The 17,335-nt window shown below is 34.9% G+C and overlaps 1 protein-coding gene across 11 annotated transcripts in view; it reads left to right on the top strand.

Annotated features, from left to right (window-relative positions):
- Window positions 1–17,335, top strand: part of NCOA3 (nuclear receptor coactivator 3) — a 118,160-nt gene that overhangs the window by 55,270 nt on the left and 45,555 nt on the right. For 8 of the 11 annotated variants that reach the window (XM_057703027.1, XM_057703026.1, XM_057703024.1 and 5 more), the window contains exon 2: window positions 3,408–3,488. The exons of 1 other annotated variant lie outside the window; for it this stretch is intronic. The gene's annotated coding sequence lies outside the window, so the exon portion shown is untranslated. Of the gene's footprint in view, window positions 1–3,407; window positions 3,489–5,126; window positions 5,218–17,335 lie in introns of all 11 variants that reach the window. 2 more of the 11 variants (XM_057703021.1, XM_057703020.1) reach the window with 1 other exon arrangement.

Below are 17,335 nucleotides of genomic sequence, written 5' to 3'. Positions count from 1 at the left end.
ATCAGTTTGGTCCTTTCTAGTATACATCATAGGATAGGTGGTAATACATGTCAGGTGTGTGTCTGTTTTTTTACCCTGTCCTTACTTTACTAGGCTTGCATATGCTGTAATTTGAGGTAATTCCTGCTCCTCTTGTCAAAAGGCTTATGATATTTTGGAAACTTTGTCATCAGTGTATTACCAGTGTTCTCCTGGGTACCAAATACTTTTTTCCTTATTTACTTGAACACATAATAATGGACTAAATAATAAATTTTAAAGAGAAAATTCTTTTTTACTGAGTTGTTTATACAGCTTTAAAAATAGTAGCATCTTTTCATATAATTTTAAATTTTCATGTGGTATTAAGCTTACATCCTTTTTTCCCCCTTTCATTATAGCTACAAATTGATTGCAGTTGACTGTTGCAAGTTAAAATCTGGTGTTACAGTTTTGACAAAGGATGTATTTATTTATCATTTGGTACATAATCTCAACTGCAAAGAAATGTCGTTTAATTTATGCCAATATTATGTAATCTTTAAGTAACCTGACATTTAATGGGTGCACAAACTTACTCCCTAGTGCTTTGAAGATGAGTGGGCAACAGCTGCCTTTTCCCAAAGATGGTGATTCCCCATCTCTATGATTTTTAAGGAACTGAGGAGGGAGTCCCTGGGAGTACTGCCCGCAGCAGCATGGAAAGAACAATGAGTTTAATATGATTAATAGTAGCGTCTTTGCCCCCTTCCATGTTCAACAGCAAAAGGAACACACATTCATAATATTCAGTGGCCTCTTTTTGTCCAGTTGGTGTTTCCAAGCATCAGCATCATGTAGTTTGGATTTTCCTCTCTGTCAACTCCCCTCCCTTACTTTGATTCTTTTTTCTGGCCTCTAGGCACATCTTCTCAGACTAGCTATTAACAAAGCTCAGTTTGATCTCCCCCAAGCCCCCGATAGCTTTCTAGTGGTGCAAGTTTTGATAATGTAGATCCCATCAGTCACCTTTCTGTTAATTGCAGTAGAAAAATTAAGGTCAGCCCCCCCCCCCCCCGCTGCTATATCTAATATTTTGGGGACATGTCATTCAGTATTTATGTCAGTGTGATTTGATTTTGTATGTGTGATTGATTAAAGTCCAAATTATGAAGAGGGGTAAGGATAAGCTTATTTTTGATGATGGTAAAAAACACAGTCGCGGGAAATCTGCTCTGACTTTTGCCTTTGCGGAATCTTGGTTCTAGACAGGTTAACTGCAGTTTCCCAATGGTTCCATACTTTATAAGATCCTGGTATATAGTACTTTTTAGACTACCTACTCCTTGCAGGTTCCTGGTAGGCAGTCAATCATTGATCTGTGACTATTTGGGGACCTCTCTAATTCAACTGCACACTTCCTGGGAGAGAATTTTTTAGATGGTGTTCCTTTGGGTCCTGGGGGTTATGGGGTACAGATTGGCTGTGTCAGCACTCTTTTGGATAGTTCTCACCAGCAGTACAACAATATTTGAGTGTTAATGTAGGCTCTCTTGCCAACCTTTCACATAGGCAGCAGTACTTGTTTGCTGGGTCGGTCATTAGGGTACTAGGTACATTCTGACTCAATCAAATTCGTTTTCCTACTCACCCCTCTTGTTCTCTAGGTACTAATGCCACCCCATGACACCTCCTCCCTTTACCCCCCACCCCCCAAAAGGAGCAACAACAAAAGAACCATTTCTGAAGTGAAACTTGATTTAAAATTAGGGCCAGAAAACGTCGGATTTTCTTTATAGAACTTCAGCCCACTTTTCTGCTTTCACTGTCCTCTAAGTTGGATGTAAAAATTCAAGTTATAAAACATTGAATTCATTAAAAAACTAAAACTGATGATTGTGTTTTCTCCTATTTTTTTATTTCATTGTGCTTGGGAAGTCATGTTATGCGTCAGATAGTCTTGTTTGGCTAATAATTGTTTTTATTGAGCATTTATATACTAGGTACTAATAAATAAATTAAGCGTTTTCACTTAATCTTCATAAGAGCCTTATGAGGTGTGACACCCATTTGAAGATGAGAAATCTAAGGCTCGAAGATGTCTTAAGTTGACCCAGAGGTACCTAACCAGTAAGTAAAAGAGCTGGGAGTCTAGATCTGGTGGGCTCTGAAGCTTTTGCTCTTTAGCCGTTATGCTGACAACTAGCTATACTATTGTGGATTGAAAGATGTAGTCCAAGAACCAGCTTACTTTTGGCATATATCTCAGTTTTAAGCTGGTAATTACTGTGATTATCAGTAGACATGGTACTAGATTTATCTGTTCCTTTTATAACTTTAATTGTATGGCACTGATCTATTACCTGGATTTTCCCCTTTTCCCTTTGTGAACCACAGTATAATACGATATCCTTCCATCCTCAACACCCCCCCCCCCCCCCCCAGTTTTCATACCTTTGAGTTTCAAAAGTGCAACAGACCCTTCATATCATGCAGCTGGGTTGTGGTTGGTTGTCTCCTGTCTACTACATGTGGATTGGCCATGGCTGTGGTGCATTTGTTACTGGGAACTTGTGAATGTATCATTTTTTCTTCTATCCTTTCCCAACAGACCTACCAATTCCAACATGAATGCTATTAATTTAAGGGCATAGTTATGGTTGTTGTCTTTATAGATGTCTCTAGAATTAGCAGTAGTCACATTGTTGCTTTATTGTTACATTTGGAAATTGGAAGGTGAGGGTGAATGTTTTTATTGGCTCACTTTTTTGTTGTGCTACAACCTGCTCCACATTTCCTCAAGTGCAGAAGTCTGCTGTTCTGTATGTTCATGTGTTTATTGCAGTTTATTTGAAGAACTGCCCATTTACCTGTCTCCCATTTAAAATTACTTTTTTTGTTTGTGACTCAAATGATGCACCCTTTCCTAGAGGAGAAGAAATATCCAAGGCTTTCTTTTTTTTTTTTTTTTTCTTTTTCTCTTCTCCTTGCTTGCTCTATCTATCCATCTGGTGGGTATTTATCTTTTTTGGACTTGAGTAGTTTATTAGCTTCTGACAGGATGTTTATATTGTTTTAAATTGTTAATTTGTTGAGCATTCCTTTTGGACTAGTGAGAACATCCCAAGTTCAGATTACCCAGCTGGTTTCATCACTTTTCAGGACTGGAAGCTGGTCTCCTTCATCCCCACTTTGCATTATCCATGTTTACAAACTGTGACAGACTGTGTTGTGTATGCCCTGCCAGATTTTTTTTTTAAGCAGTAGTAATACATGGAAAAATAAAGCATCAAACTCAAATTCCTAGGAAGAGGCTTCATGCTTGATAGTTTTTGTTGTTATTGTTTATGTCCAGGGAAGGGAAAGGTGGGAAAAGTTAATTTGTGTGTGACTAATACTTCTATTAAGAAAGGGCAATAAAAATCAACACTTTTTTTTTTTGTCCTCAGGCTCAAAATATTTGCTGAACAGTGGAGTCAGAGACCAATAAAAATAACTCCTACTTGAACATCATTTGACTGGTTAGCCAGGTAATTCACTTTTACTTTGGATCCTTTGCAATTTTCTGACTTCACTCTCTGAAGATACTACCCTCTTCTTGATTTGTGATTTAATCTTAAGCTTGTTTTATATGTTGTTTTCCTCTTTAATAGTACTATTAGTTGAATGAAGGGTCTTGGAATAAGTGAATATATATGTATATTCTATATACAAACATAAATTTTGGGGGAAGGAGTGAAACTAACTGTATGTTACAGTTTAATATGAGACAGTACTACCTGCCCACTTTTTCCTTATGTGTGAATGTTTTAATGGCACTTAGTCAAAATCCGAATCAGCCCCACCCATTTTAACTATTTCACCTTGTGAAGACTAGTTTCCCTAGATTGCTTGTGCTGGTATATAACATTTCACCTAACTCCTCTCCTAACTTTTATTATTGCATCACAATAGGAAAAATGAAATAGAAAAGTTGTCCGATAGCTGAGAAAGCAGTTATTCTTTGCTTCGGTAGTTAAATTTCTCTTTCTTTTTCTTTCCTTCCTTCCTTCTTTCCTTTCCTTTCCTTTTTCCTTTCCTTCTCTTCCCTTCCCTTCCCTTCCCTTTCCCTTTCCCTTTCCTTTCTTGTTAAATTTCTTTTTGCTAGTAACATTATTATTCTCTTGGTTAGCTAGGCTTGAAATCTGAGTCATCTTTGAATCCTGCCCCCCTTTGATATATTTAGTGAACAGGACTTACCTAGTTTTCTATTTTCATGTCTCCTGAATTTCAACTTTCTTTTACCAGTCTTAGCTTTCCTAGGCCAAGACCCCATAATTTCATGCTTGTGTTTGTTCAAATGTCCCTTTACTCCTTCTTATCTATACTGTTTGCACCCACTTGAAAGTTTGCTAGAAAATTTTCTTAAATATATCCCTTTAATCAAGCCTCTTTTCTGTTCTAAGCTTTGTGCTGTTGTGCCGTGGCTTACAGAAAAAAAAAGTACAAATTCTCTCCTCTAATATTTGAAACACTCCTTTATCTGGGAGTTCATCTAAGCCTTCAGCCTCAGCTCTTGCTATTTCCCTATAAAATCCTTCAATTAATTATGGTATATACCCATTATATTCTGAATATAGTGGATAACTATCTGCATAGTATTTATTTAAAAAAAAACTTTATTTGGAAATAATTTCCAATTTACAAAAGTTACAAAAATAGAGTATAAAGAACGTCTAGATATCCTTTAGCCAGATTCACTTTCTGGTTTTATTATTTGCATTTATGTGTGCTTCTACTCTTTCCTTCTCTCTCTTTTCTGAACTATTTGAGGGTATGTTACATATAGTATGCTTCTTTCCCCTAATATTTCTGCTTTATAGGGTCATTCTCTCATATAACCATTGTACAGTTATCAGCTTCATAAATGGATGTTGATACAAATCTGTTCTCCATCTTCTAATTTTGTCAGTTGACCTAACAAAGTCACTTACAGCATTTGCCTTGTTCTGTGTAACAGAAACCAGTGTGTAGGGTCAGGTACTGCATGTATTTATTATTTTTCTTTAGCCTCCTTTTCCTGGAGTATTTCCACAGCCTTTCTTTGTCTTTTATGACATTTACATTTTTGAAGAACACAACCTTTCCCCTTCTTATTAGAATGTTCTTCATTTTCTGTTTGTCTGAAGTTTCCTTGCAACTGGAATGAGGTTATGCGTTCTTGGCTGGAATACTGCATAGGTGATGTGAAACCCTGAGAAAGATGCACAACCTCTGGAGGTACATAATGTCTTCTGTCCCTCATTGGAATATTAATTTTGATCACTTGGCCAAGGTGTTGCCAGATTTCTCCACTGTATAGTTTTTTTCCTTCTTTTGCAGGCAGAGAGCAGTATGTGGGGGAGGCAATGCTAATACCATGATTCTCATCACAATTTGCCCTAGATTTAGTATTCATTGATGATTCTTGTCTGATCTAGTTTTTTACTGTAATGGTTCCAAAATGGTCATTTGCTCATTCCATTCCCAGTGGAGTGCTTTTAATCATGCTCCTGTGTCCTAGTGGGGAATGGTATTAGAGACCAAGATCCCTGAGGGGTGGGGTAGGTGTCCTCGGTGTTCCTGAGTTTTCTTCTCTTCTTGACCCCTACAGTGGACACAGCTAGGAAATATATGAATGTTTATACACGTACATACATAAACATACTTGTTCGTGTACACGTTCATAGCAACATGCATATATTTAGTTTAGAGATCATGAGTTTGTCAGTATGTCCAGTTTCACTCCACATCTACAGAGTTCTTTCTTTGCACCTCTCATTTCATATTTTTATGTCCCTTTTTATGCCATGAGAACTCTGGTTCCCAGCATTGTCAGTATATTTACTCATTTGCCCTATCCTATAATACATCTAAAATCTTTTCAGAATTGCTTTGACTGTTTCACTAACAATAAACTTTCTTAAAGTGAGTGGAGATTTTGTATGTAGTTCCCCACTTGCCCATAACTGTCTTGCCCAAGACTGAGAGTAAATCGTGTATTCTTTTTTTTTTTCGATGTGCATATTTGTATTTTAAAAAATTAAAAAATTTTTTTGGACTATAGTTGATTTACAGTGTTGTGTTAGTTTCAAGTATAAAATCCTCTATTCTTAAATTACTTGAATTAGTCCTCCCTCCTGCTTTCCCTTCCCTCCTCATTTTTATTTCCTATCCTTACTTTCTACATGACGTAGTTATGGTATTTGTTTGAAATGAAATGAGCTTTATTTATTTGTATGCTTGAGTTTGATTTAAAATGCTCCTTCCCATTCTGATTGGTTTTATTTTGGTTATATAGAATACGAACACATTTTCAAAAGTCAAAATTACACAGAAAATACACATTCTCTTCTGTATCTTTTCCACTCCATTTTCCCCATTTCGTGAAAGAATTTACCTTCAGTGTTTTCTGAAGTATTTCTGTGTTTCTTTTTGTAATGATAAGCAGGTATATGCATAATATGTTTTATTTTTTATTTTTGTTTGTGCAAAAGGTAGCATATTGTATATATTCTTTTGCACTTTGCTCTTTTCACTTACTAATATCTACTGGAAATAACGCCATATCATGCCAAAGGGATCTTTCCCATTCATTTTAAAAAATCATGATAAAATTTACATAACAGAAAACTCACCATTCTAACCACTTTTAAGTGTACTGTTCAGTGGCATTAAGTACCTTTACACTGTTGTGCAACCATCACCACCATCCATCTCCAGAACATTTTCATCTCCGTAGACTGAAAACTCTGTACCCATTAAACAATTATTCCTCGTTCCCTTTTTTCCCGGCCCTGTCTCATTTATTTTTCACAGGGATGTATAGTTTCCATTATGTGCATATACCATAGGTTATTCAGTCGATTTCCTACGTATGGGTATTATCTAGGTTGTTTCCAGTATTTTGCAATTAAAATAATGCTGCAACGAATAACCTTGTGAATATATATTTTCATATTGTTGGGGGTGTACCTTCAGGTTAAATTCTCGGAAGTGAGATTGCTAGGTTGAAGGGTAAATGCATGTGTAGTTTTTGTTAGATATTATCAAGTTACACTCCATAAGGATCATACCATATGGATTCCCACCAGCAATATGTGAGAGTGACTGTTTCCCCACAGTCACGCTGTAAAAGTTCTTTCCCTCAGCATGTTTTTTAAGATGCATCCACGTTATTGAGTGTATCAGTAGTTTCTTTCTTTTTATTGTTGAGTAGTATTCCATTGTGTTTCCTATTTTTGGCTGCTATGAATGAAGCTTCTAGGAGCATTCAAGTACAAGTCTTTGGATTTTTTTGTTTCGCTCTTGAGTAAATACCCAGGAGTGTAATTGCAGGGTCTTATGTTAAGTGCGTGCTTATCTTTATAAGAAATTGAAACTGTTTTCTAAAGTGGCTGTACCATTTTATATTCCACCTGCAATATATCAGAGTTCAAGTTCCACATAGATCTTTTATGAAGTGTCTATTCAGATTTTGTCCATTTTTAAAATTGGGTGGTTTTGTTATTGTATGAGTTAAAAGAAAAAATGATACAGATCCTTTTCAGATATATTATGAGAGTATTTTCTTCTGGTCTTTGTCTTCCCTTTTCATTTTCCTGATTTTTTTTTTCTTTCTTAAAAACAGTCATTTTGAATTTTGAATACAGTTTATCAATTTTTTTTCTCTTAGGATTAATCCTTTTTGATGTGCTAAGAGATCTTTGCCTATTGTAAGGTTATGAAGATTTTTCTCCTTTGTTTTCTTGTTCTATAGTTTAGCTTTTTATTTAGGTCTGTGATCCATTATGATTTACTTTATTTATTTTAATTTAATTTTTATTATTTACTTTGGCTGTGCCAGGTCTTAGTTATGGCATGTGGGATCTTTAGTTGTGACATGTGGAATCTTTTAGTTGTGACACGTGTGTGCGATCTAGTTTCCCGACCAGGGATCGAACCCAGGCCCCCTGCATTGGGAGCGTCTTACCCACTGGGGACCACCAGGGAAGTTTCTCATTTTGATTTAACTTTTGCACATGGTGTGAAGAAAGGATTGAGGATCAGTTTTTTAAAATATTGACTTTTTGTTCCACGGCTATTTGTTGAAAAGACTCTCCTTTTTTCATTGCATTGCTTTTGGTAACTTAACTAACTGTGCGTGTGTGTGTGTGTGTGTACTTATATATACACATATATACATACATATATGCATATGTACACACACACATAAAATCAGGATCTATTTCTGATCTTCATCCTGTTCCATTGATTTGTATATCAATCGTTATACCCACTTATATTGTCTTGATTCCTGCAGCTTTATAGTAAGGTTTGAAAGTCAGTAGTGTGAGTCTTTCAACTTTGTCATGATTGGTCTGGGTAATCTAGATCTTTTGCATTTTGATACAAATTTCAGGATCAGTTTGTTAGTCCCTACAATCTTGTCAGTCACTCTGAGAAACTGCCCTGCAGAATCTATCCAGCTCGGCCATCGTGAATTCTGGTTAATATCTTGTCCATTCAGTGAGATTGCTGGGCTCTGTTTGGTTTCCTCATCCATGTGCTGTGATCTGGAAAAACTGCTTTCTGTTAGAAAGCCTGGCTGGTGGTAGGGCTCATGTTGTCATGTTGTTGGTCCTTCCTCCCCCAACTCCCAATCGTTTTTATAATTTCAGAGACCACAGCTTTTTGCTGCTTGTTCTCTGGTGTCTGAGTATAGTTTGTTATTATAATTTGTTCAGTTCATGGTGGGATGGATCCTGTTATTCTCTCTTGGTCTAAAATGGAAGTCCTTCCGTTGATTCTTGAATTCATTTTAAAAAAAAGGCTGTTTTCATGCTTTGCAAAAAGGTATGAAAAGATGTCTTTTATTTAACCATATACACGTCTTTGAGTGTATTTCTTTTTTGGCTGTGCCACACAACATGTGGGCTCTTATCAGTAGTTCCCTGATCAGGGATCAAATCCATGCCACCTGCAGTGGAAACATGGAGTCTTAACCACTGGACCGCCAGGGAAGTCCCTGAGCATATTTTATTGAACAACTTCTGAGACCAGAGGATTAATTTCTCTCTGGAAGTTTTCCTAAGGAGTATAGCATTGCATTTCTAATGTCTCTTTTATTTGTTCTTGTATCTTGAGACTAGGACACTAGTCCAAACAAACTCTACTAGATTTCACTTGCAGTCCTGTAAATATGAGTGAAGTCACCTCTTCTCCTGGTTCCTCAAATTTACTAAGTCTTTGGCCTACTTTTGAGGCTAGTCTCTATAAGTCAAGTATAGATACTAGTCCCATAGGTATTGACTTATAAAGTGAAGTCTTTGTTTCTTAATGGTGGGCTTGTCATGCCTAATTAAATGAGAATTATTCTCAATTATGACATTCGAGATATGGACTTGATTGTCCAATTATCCTGATAAATCGGTTGACAGATTTTTAGTAAACCTATGCAATTAATATTATGGACATGAAAAGTAGAGAGACTCAGTTTTTACTTTTATATTTATTTTTTTTCCCTGAAATTTGAGGACATCAAATCAGGTGCCAGTTAAGATGTTTTTAAAGTGCGTATAAGTGTAATTTATTAAATTGAGGGCTAGAGAGGGAATTGAAAGAAAAAGAGCTTCCTCGTAGAACCCATTGGAAAACATAATACTAAATAATATTCTAAAACAAATAACTACAGTTAAAATTCTTGACTAGTTCATTCAGTCCTGTGTAAGTAATTCTGTTTTGCTTAATCTTTTTCTGCAGCCTGCTTTAAAGATACCATCTGCTTAGGTGTATGGAGAGACCTAGAAATTTTGACTTAGTTCTTCCTCTAGTACAGTCGTAAAATTGTGTCTTCGTACCTTGGGTCTGTCACCCAGAATTTATTTCATAAAATACCAAGATTTAAAGGTAGCTTGTGTAGTCTTTCTATGAGAATCTTAGACTTCAAGACAGACATCAAAGGGAAGCAGATAGAGCCACCCATTTGGCAATAAGACATTTCAGATATGCTCCATTCATCCTAATGGATAGGAGTTTTCATCAGATATCCTTACCCCTTGGCCTGAAGGATAGATAATCCTTTTACTTCCTGAAGTATTTGAGACTAATTGTCTAACTTTTATGTATGTGAAAATGTTTTATTTCACATTCATTTGTGAAGGATTCACTGTATATAAAATTGTGTCGATATTTTTTATTTCAGCACTTTAAAGATATTATTCTGTTGTCTGATTATTTCTGAAAAGGTAACTTTTTGTTCCTCTCTGTATGTTATGGTCTTAAGCTCTTTTTTTTCCCTCTGACTACTTTCAAGATTTTCTCTTGATGTCTGAATTTAAACAGTTTGACCACTATGTAATTAGGTCTGGTTTTTGTATTTATTCTTCTTGGGATTATCTGAACTTCTTCAGTGTGTAAACTGGTGTTTTCATTAAGTTTGGGGAAGTTTTGGCCATTATTTTTTGAAGTTGTTTGCTTTTTGTTTTTGCTTCAATCTCACTATTTGAGCTCCAGTTACATATTTGATAGGCCATTTGATATTTCTCACGTGTCCTTAAGGCCCTTTCCATTTTTCTTCAATCTGTTTTCCTTCCATACTTCAAGTGGGTAGTTTTGATATCCCTTTAAGTTCAGTTACTTTATTTCTTCTCCAATCTGAGTGATACTCAACAAGAAAATGCTTTTCTGTTTCACCTTGTTCTTAGAACCCATGGTAGGAAGAGGCTTAAGCCAGTGGATTTATCAAAATTGTAGAACTAGTTTGTGATGTAACTGAAATTAGAACCTAAATCTTGATTCTTTGCAAACTTTAGACCATTTTCTTTCTGTAATTTGTGAACTTTACCTTGTAATAAGTTGCAGTCTTTTTAAATGTTCATGCTGTTATGGGTAGGAGTGGGGAGGTGGTAGGGGATACTGCTTACCTTAAATATTGTAAAATTGCAGAAAATTGAAGTTAAGTTCTTATTTATGGTTTAAAAATGATTTTTAGTAGAAGAATTTAAGTATCACCGAAGTCAGTAATACCTTAGGAACTTACAGATGGCATTCCTCCAGCAGTGAAAATAAGCCTATGGTTACTCAACAGAAAAATTGAACTTTTAACTGTAGAAGTTCTAAAATCATGACTTTTTGGAATCTTAGGCTGTGATATCATTCATGGTCTTGGAAATTAACTTTTTGAAGTGCAGCCTCAGTTAATGGGTTTACTTCATGTAGATTTCTTAAACCAATTTTTATGTCATCTTTGTTAAAATAAGAGCATTGTATAGTTGGATAGAGGAATGAAAATATTGTGAAGGCCAGGATAATTATCAAATGCCTTTATATCACATTTTACTAATATTTTAGTTTCTAAAGTTCCAATATAAGCTTATTGAAAATCTTGATGTTAAAAAAAGGTATCCCTAGCATATGAATGGTGCTCTAAGTTGTAAGAACTGTATTTATCTCTGTCCTTCGGTTTAATCTGAAGTTGAATTACTAAAGTTTAAAAGATAACTGTTTTAATTATAAATTCTTTTTATGCCTTATAATTAAAATGAATTAAATTCATGGAAATCTTGTAAAGCAACTGTTGTTATTTGAAAACCAAACAATTTAAGTGAACTGCGTTTCCCCTACTCACTGTAAATGCATAATGGTTAGATTAGGAGATGAAAATATTGGTAAGATGAAGATATTTAAAATTATTTTTTAAACTGATGTGCATAGGGGTGGGTTGAGAATCTGTGGTACTTGGTGATGACCAACCTGGTAAGGGCCATACTTCTTAACTGTTTTCTTTTTGTAAAGACTGGTAGGAAATTCTAGTGAATGTGGCTGGATAACAATAGCATCTTACTGGAGACTTCAACTGGGCCAGTTCTAATGAAAGGCAGTTGTTAAAACAGCTGTAAATGGTGCAGTTAAACTCAGATTCCATGAAAAAAGGAGTAGAATATTTGATGTCATAACATAAGCTTTAAGGTTTTTTTTTTTTTGTTGTTGGGTGGAAATTTTTTAAGGGCTTGGGCTCTGACATTGGAAAGACCTGAATTTAATTTTTAGCTCCATCACTTACTAGGTATATGACCTTGGGTGAGTTCTTTTACCTCTCTATGTCTGTTTTCTTATTAAAAGAGGGATAAAGTTGAACTCTGCTTTCATCTATTCTGCATATCAGAGGGCTGCAGTGGGGATTAAGTGAGAGTAATAAATGGAATACACTCAACAGTGTCTAGCTCAAATGTTAGATTAAGTATTTGTCCACATAGTTTTTTTTAACTTAACATTAAAATTATGCAATATTTTATATAAGCAAGAATATATACTATGTGTGAGTTATGAAGTATACTTGGAAAAACACCTGTGAACCTATTACTTGAACTTAAGAACCGGAGGGTTGTTAGGTGTATCCACTCGCAATGTGTTTCTCCATGAACTCATCCTGCTTCTATCCCAGAAGTAATAGTTATCTTTAATTGAGGTTGTTTTTTAAAAACAAATAAATTTATTTATTTTATTTGTTTATTGGCTGCATTGGGTCTTTGTTGCTGCACACGGGCTTTCTCTAGTTGTGGTGAGTGGGTGCTGCTCTTCATTGCGGTGGCCTCTCTTGTTGTGGAGCAGTCTTCTAGGCACACGGGCTTCAGTAGTTGTGGCACGCGGGCTCAATAGTTGTGGCTTGCAGGCTCTAGAACGCAGGCTCAGTAGTTGTGGTGCACGGGCTTAGTTGCTCTGGCAGCATGTGGGATCTTCTCAGACCAGGGCTCGAACCTGTGTCCCCTGCATTGGCAGGCTGATTCTTAACCACTGTGCCAACCAGGGAATTCCCGAGCAAAGTAAATTTTATTATTGAGCAAAATAAAATTTCCTATGTTTTGTAAGCTAGTTTATCTCATACCAGTCATTTATTTATCACAGGATTAGCAATATGCACTGCAGTTTTCCTTAGCTAACTTTTTAAGTACTTAATTTTTAAACAACTTTATTAAAGTGTAATTTACATACAATAAAATTCAGCAACCTTAAATTTACAGTTTAATGAGTGTTTTGACAAATGTAACCATTATCGCAATTATGGTAGAAAACATTTCTACCACCCCCTAAGGTTCCTTTGTGTCCCTCTATAATCTGTCCCCTCTACTGGTAGCTGGTGGCCATTGGGCTGCTTTAAGTCACTACAGTTTGCCTTTTCCTGAATTTCACATAAATGGTAATCCCCTTATGTGTGTATTATTTTGTAATTGTTCCACTGTTCCTGGATATTATGTTTTCTTTTTCCTCTTTGTATTTCAGTTTTGGAGGGGAGTGGAGAGAGAAAGAGGGAGGGAGCGAGCGAGGGAGGGAATGTCTTCAAGCTCACTGATTCCACCCCCTCCCCAAGCTCTGTCCATCAAAAGCATTCTTCATTTCTGTTAGTGAGTTTTGATTTCTGATACTCCCATTTGCTTTTTTAGAGTTTCCATCTCTGCTTACATTACCCATCTGTTCTTGTATGTTGTCTACTTTTACCATTTGAGCCCTTAGCATATTAATCATAGTTAAAATTGCTCAATTGGTTCCACTTAATTTTTATAAGAATCTGGCCTTTTTCCTGTTTACTAGCAATCTTTGGGAGGCTTTTTTATATATATCATCAAAAGCTGTTTTCATTAGTGCTCATGGTTTCTCATTTAAGAATATGGGTGGTCACATAAAAACTTGTACTAACTGTTCATAATAACAGTATTCATATTCATGTGTTGGAAACAACCTAAATGTCCATCAACTGATGAATGGATGAATATTAAGTATATCTATATAATGAAGTATTATTCAGAAATAAAAAGAAATGAAGTACTGATACATGCTTCAACATGGATGAACTTTTAGGCTAAGCTGATCACAAAAGACTAGATATTGTATGATTCCACTTGTATGAACTGTCCAGAATAGGTAAATCTGTAGAGACAGAAAGTACAGTAGATTTGTGGTTGCCTAGGGTAGGGGTGCGAAAGAGGTTTTGTGTAGTGGGGGAATGAGAGGCTTAGGGGGATGACAGTTAAGGGGTATTGGGTTTCTTTTTGCAATAATGAAAATGTTCTGAAATTGATGGTGGTGACAGTTGTACAACTCTGGATGTACTAAAAGCCATTGAATTGTATACTTTAAGAGTATGGTATGTGAATTACGTCTTGATGAAGCTATTAAAGAACAAAGCTGATGTATTGAGGAACACTAAGAGTTCTATGATGCCATAAAGGAATTTTATGGGAAAATATGGTTACTTTTCTCATGGCACTGACCGCAGGAGGTGTGCTATCTATCTCAAACTTTGCTGAGTTTCAAAAATAACATGTTAATTAAACTCACCTCAAGTTTTTAAAAACCTTATTTAATCTTTGTTAGAGTAGTCAACCTGTAATTATAGGGTTAATGTTAATTCCAGCACCATATCTTCTTCATTTGTCAAGAAAGTTTATATCAAAAAGGCTTTATTCTTTTTTTTAATTTGGAGTATAATTGCTTTACAATATTTTGTTAGTTTATACTGTACAGCAAAGTGAATCAGCTATACATATATCCCCTCTTTTTGGGATTTCCTTCTCATTTAGATCACCACAGAGCATTGAATAGAGTTCCCTGTGCTGTACAGTAGATTCTCATTAGTCAGCTATCTTATACATAGTATCAGTAGTGTATATATGTCAATTCCAATTTCCCAGTTCATCCCCCTTCCAAGACTTTATTCTTTAAAAAAAAAAAAAAAAGAATTCAAAATTATACCCAGACCCATCTACACTTTTCTATTTGTACATTACATGTTTGTGAGTTACATATGGATATTTTGCAGCACTACACCCAGAAATCAATTTTTGCTCTGAAGCTTATAAGAGCAATTAAAAATTACTAAGAAAGCCATAATTTTGGTGGATCTGCTCTCTTGGGCTAATGAAGTGCTGTGGTTTTAAGTGGAAAAGCCAAAGTTATTTTAGTTGAGATAATCTGACCACACTTAGTCCCTTCATTCCTTTTTTATTTTCTTTTTAGGTTTTAAACTTTCAAGAGATTCCTTCTATGCAAAGAAGACTGATTACTAGCGATATATTTAAAATATGGAGGTCATTAGTTTTACGATGCTATATAGGAGAATATAAATGCATTTATAATTTTCAAAGCTTAAATAGTTTGAATTTAATGTTGGTGAAATGGCAGTTTACTTTTAGAAGGTAATATTTTTGTAGCATAGGTCACATACTATACAGAGATGCTTTTAAAAGAAAATTCCTATTGATAGTTTTGTTCTGTTATTAAAGTAAAAAAGTGATGGTTAAGCTGGTTTGCTTTTAAGGATGAAGCTTTCAGAATATGTAGAGAAAACTGTTAAAGTTGTAATATCCATCTTTGGCACGAACTAGCTAAACTGCTGTACTAATCTAATTACTTTTTTTTTCTGCTCTTGGTAAAAATGGATGGAGGTAAGGTTGTATTAATTGTTCATAGGGTTCATTAACAGGACAGTTTTATTAACTTGGAAAATATAGACATAAAAAATCATCGGATTGGTAATAATATAGCTCTTTGTGCTTAATTTTGTAACTTAGTTAAGAAATATATTTGGCCTAAATATCAGCTCAATGATCCAAAAATACAAAAATAATCCACTTTATATCACTTATAAATGGCCCTATTTCTCATGTGCCAAACTCTTAGAGTAATTACTTTCTTATGACTCTGTCTTTGTTTTCAAAAACTGTTTTAAAAAAAATATGTTTTGGAATCTCTGTAATACTTAACATATAAAGCCTGCATCATTTTGACGTTGATATTGAAAACCTCTAAACTCCTGACCTTGAATGGAATTTTCTATGTGTAACCATTACGTGCAGCTGGTGAATTCAGAATTGCTTTTTTCTGGTACTCTGCTTTGTGAAAAATAGTATGTATTGGACATGAGTGCATGACGGCTGACATTTATCAGGGATAACAGGAGCCTTACTCATTTTCACATTTTAAAGTAACTTTGAAAGCTTTGCATATATGCACACATGTTCCACATATGTTCCTAAGATTTAAATATATTTTGCATCATGTATCATTCTTTAATGAGCTTCATATATTAAGCTTATATGATGTGAATCCACAATCATCTAAAGATCAGAAGTATAGGGTATTTAATTCACTTCTGTAGAATTTTGTCTTTCATAGTTGAAAAATCATTACAAGTAAAAATGTACCTAATGTATTCCAGGTAGCACTCTTGTTACCTAATGTGTGATTTGTCATTTCTTTCATTCCCCTACTATAAAATTTGGCCTGAATGTAGAAAACTGAATTATAGAAATTATTTTTTTCTATATCAGCTGTTACCATATTGTTCTTCTGTTTAAAAATATTTTTATAGAGCTAGTTATTTTATTTTACCGGATGGTGACCATAAATATAATTGGAATTGAATGATTTTTAGTCTCAGTTCTTAGCCTTTTAAAGTTTTCTTTAAAATGAGATTGTGATAATAATTTTGAAAGAATTCTAGAGTAGAATTGCAAAGTTCATAATGTGTTGGCAAGCTTGTTAATTAAAATAACACCTTTTATGGTTGGTATAGGTTTCAGATTCTGCAGCCCTTCAATATATTGACATGCAGATCACATTGACTTGCTGCAAGGTAACAGGAGACATGCTTTGACTTCAGAAGATAAATTGGCCGTGCACAGCTATAATCCTACTGTCTTTTCATTTCCAGACATGATTTAGTAGTATAAGGTCTTTGATTCCTAGACCTTGGGAAGTAAGTTGAAATTTAGTTTTTTTGTGTGTATGAGAGTTTTTACATCGGCTTTTGAGAAGCCAGTTTTGTGGTGTGAAGGTACCATGTAAATTGTAGATGTTTCATTACTTAAATCACTCCCAATTCCATTTGAAGTGTAAGAAGCCCGAGTTCCATCCCTTTCCGTTTTCCTTTTGGCAGTTGAAAAGGAAGCCATTTTATTAAGAATGATCAATAGTGAATGGAATTTTAAATTTAGGCTAGTTAAATTGCCAATGTCTTTATATTTTAAAGAATTGCAGAGGAATTAATTATGAATTTTAATGTGATTTTTTAAAGAAGAAAATTGCCCTTAAGCACTTGTGACCCAGGTGTCCTTTGTAATAAAAGATACTGTTTCTACAAATTCTTTTGACAGAGAAACATAATATCAGAGTAGTTTAAGGAAAATATTTGAAATGTTTACGTAAGAACAGCTTAAGACCACTACCAAAACTGTATTTGTAGACCTTAGTATCTTTGAGAATTCAGTGCTTCTCAAAAGACATCTCTTTAATCTCCTCTTAGGTCCCAAAGTTTAGATTTGCTTAAGTTTATTCAGCTAATATTGGAGTTGAAAAACACACAGATACATTGTTTCCTGAT

The sequence above is a fragment of the Hippopotamus amphibius genome, chromosome 12 (genome assembly GCF_030028045.1).
Source record: "Hippopotamus amphibius kiboko isolate mHipAmp2 chromosome 12, mHipAmp2.hap2, whole genome shotgun sequence".
NCBI classification, from domain to species: Eukaryota; Metazoa; Chordata; class Mammalia; order Artiodactyla; family Hippopotamidae; genus Hippopotamus; species Hippopotamus amphibius.
Note: the sequence above shows the minus strand (reverse complement) of the source record. Positions and strands in the feature narration are given on the sequence as shown.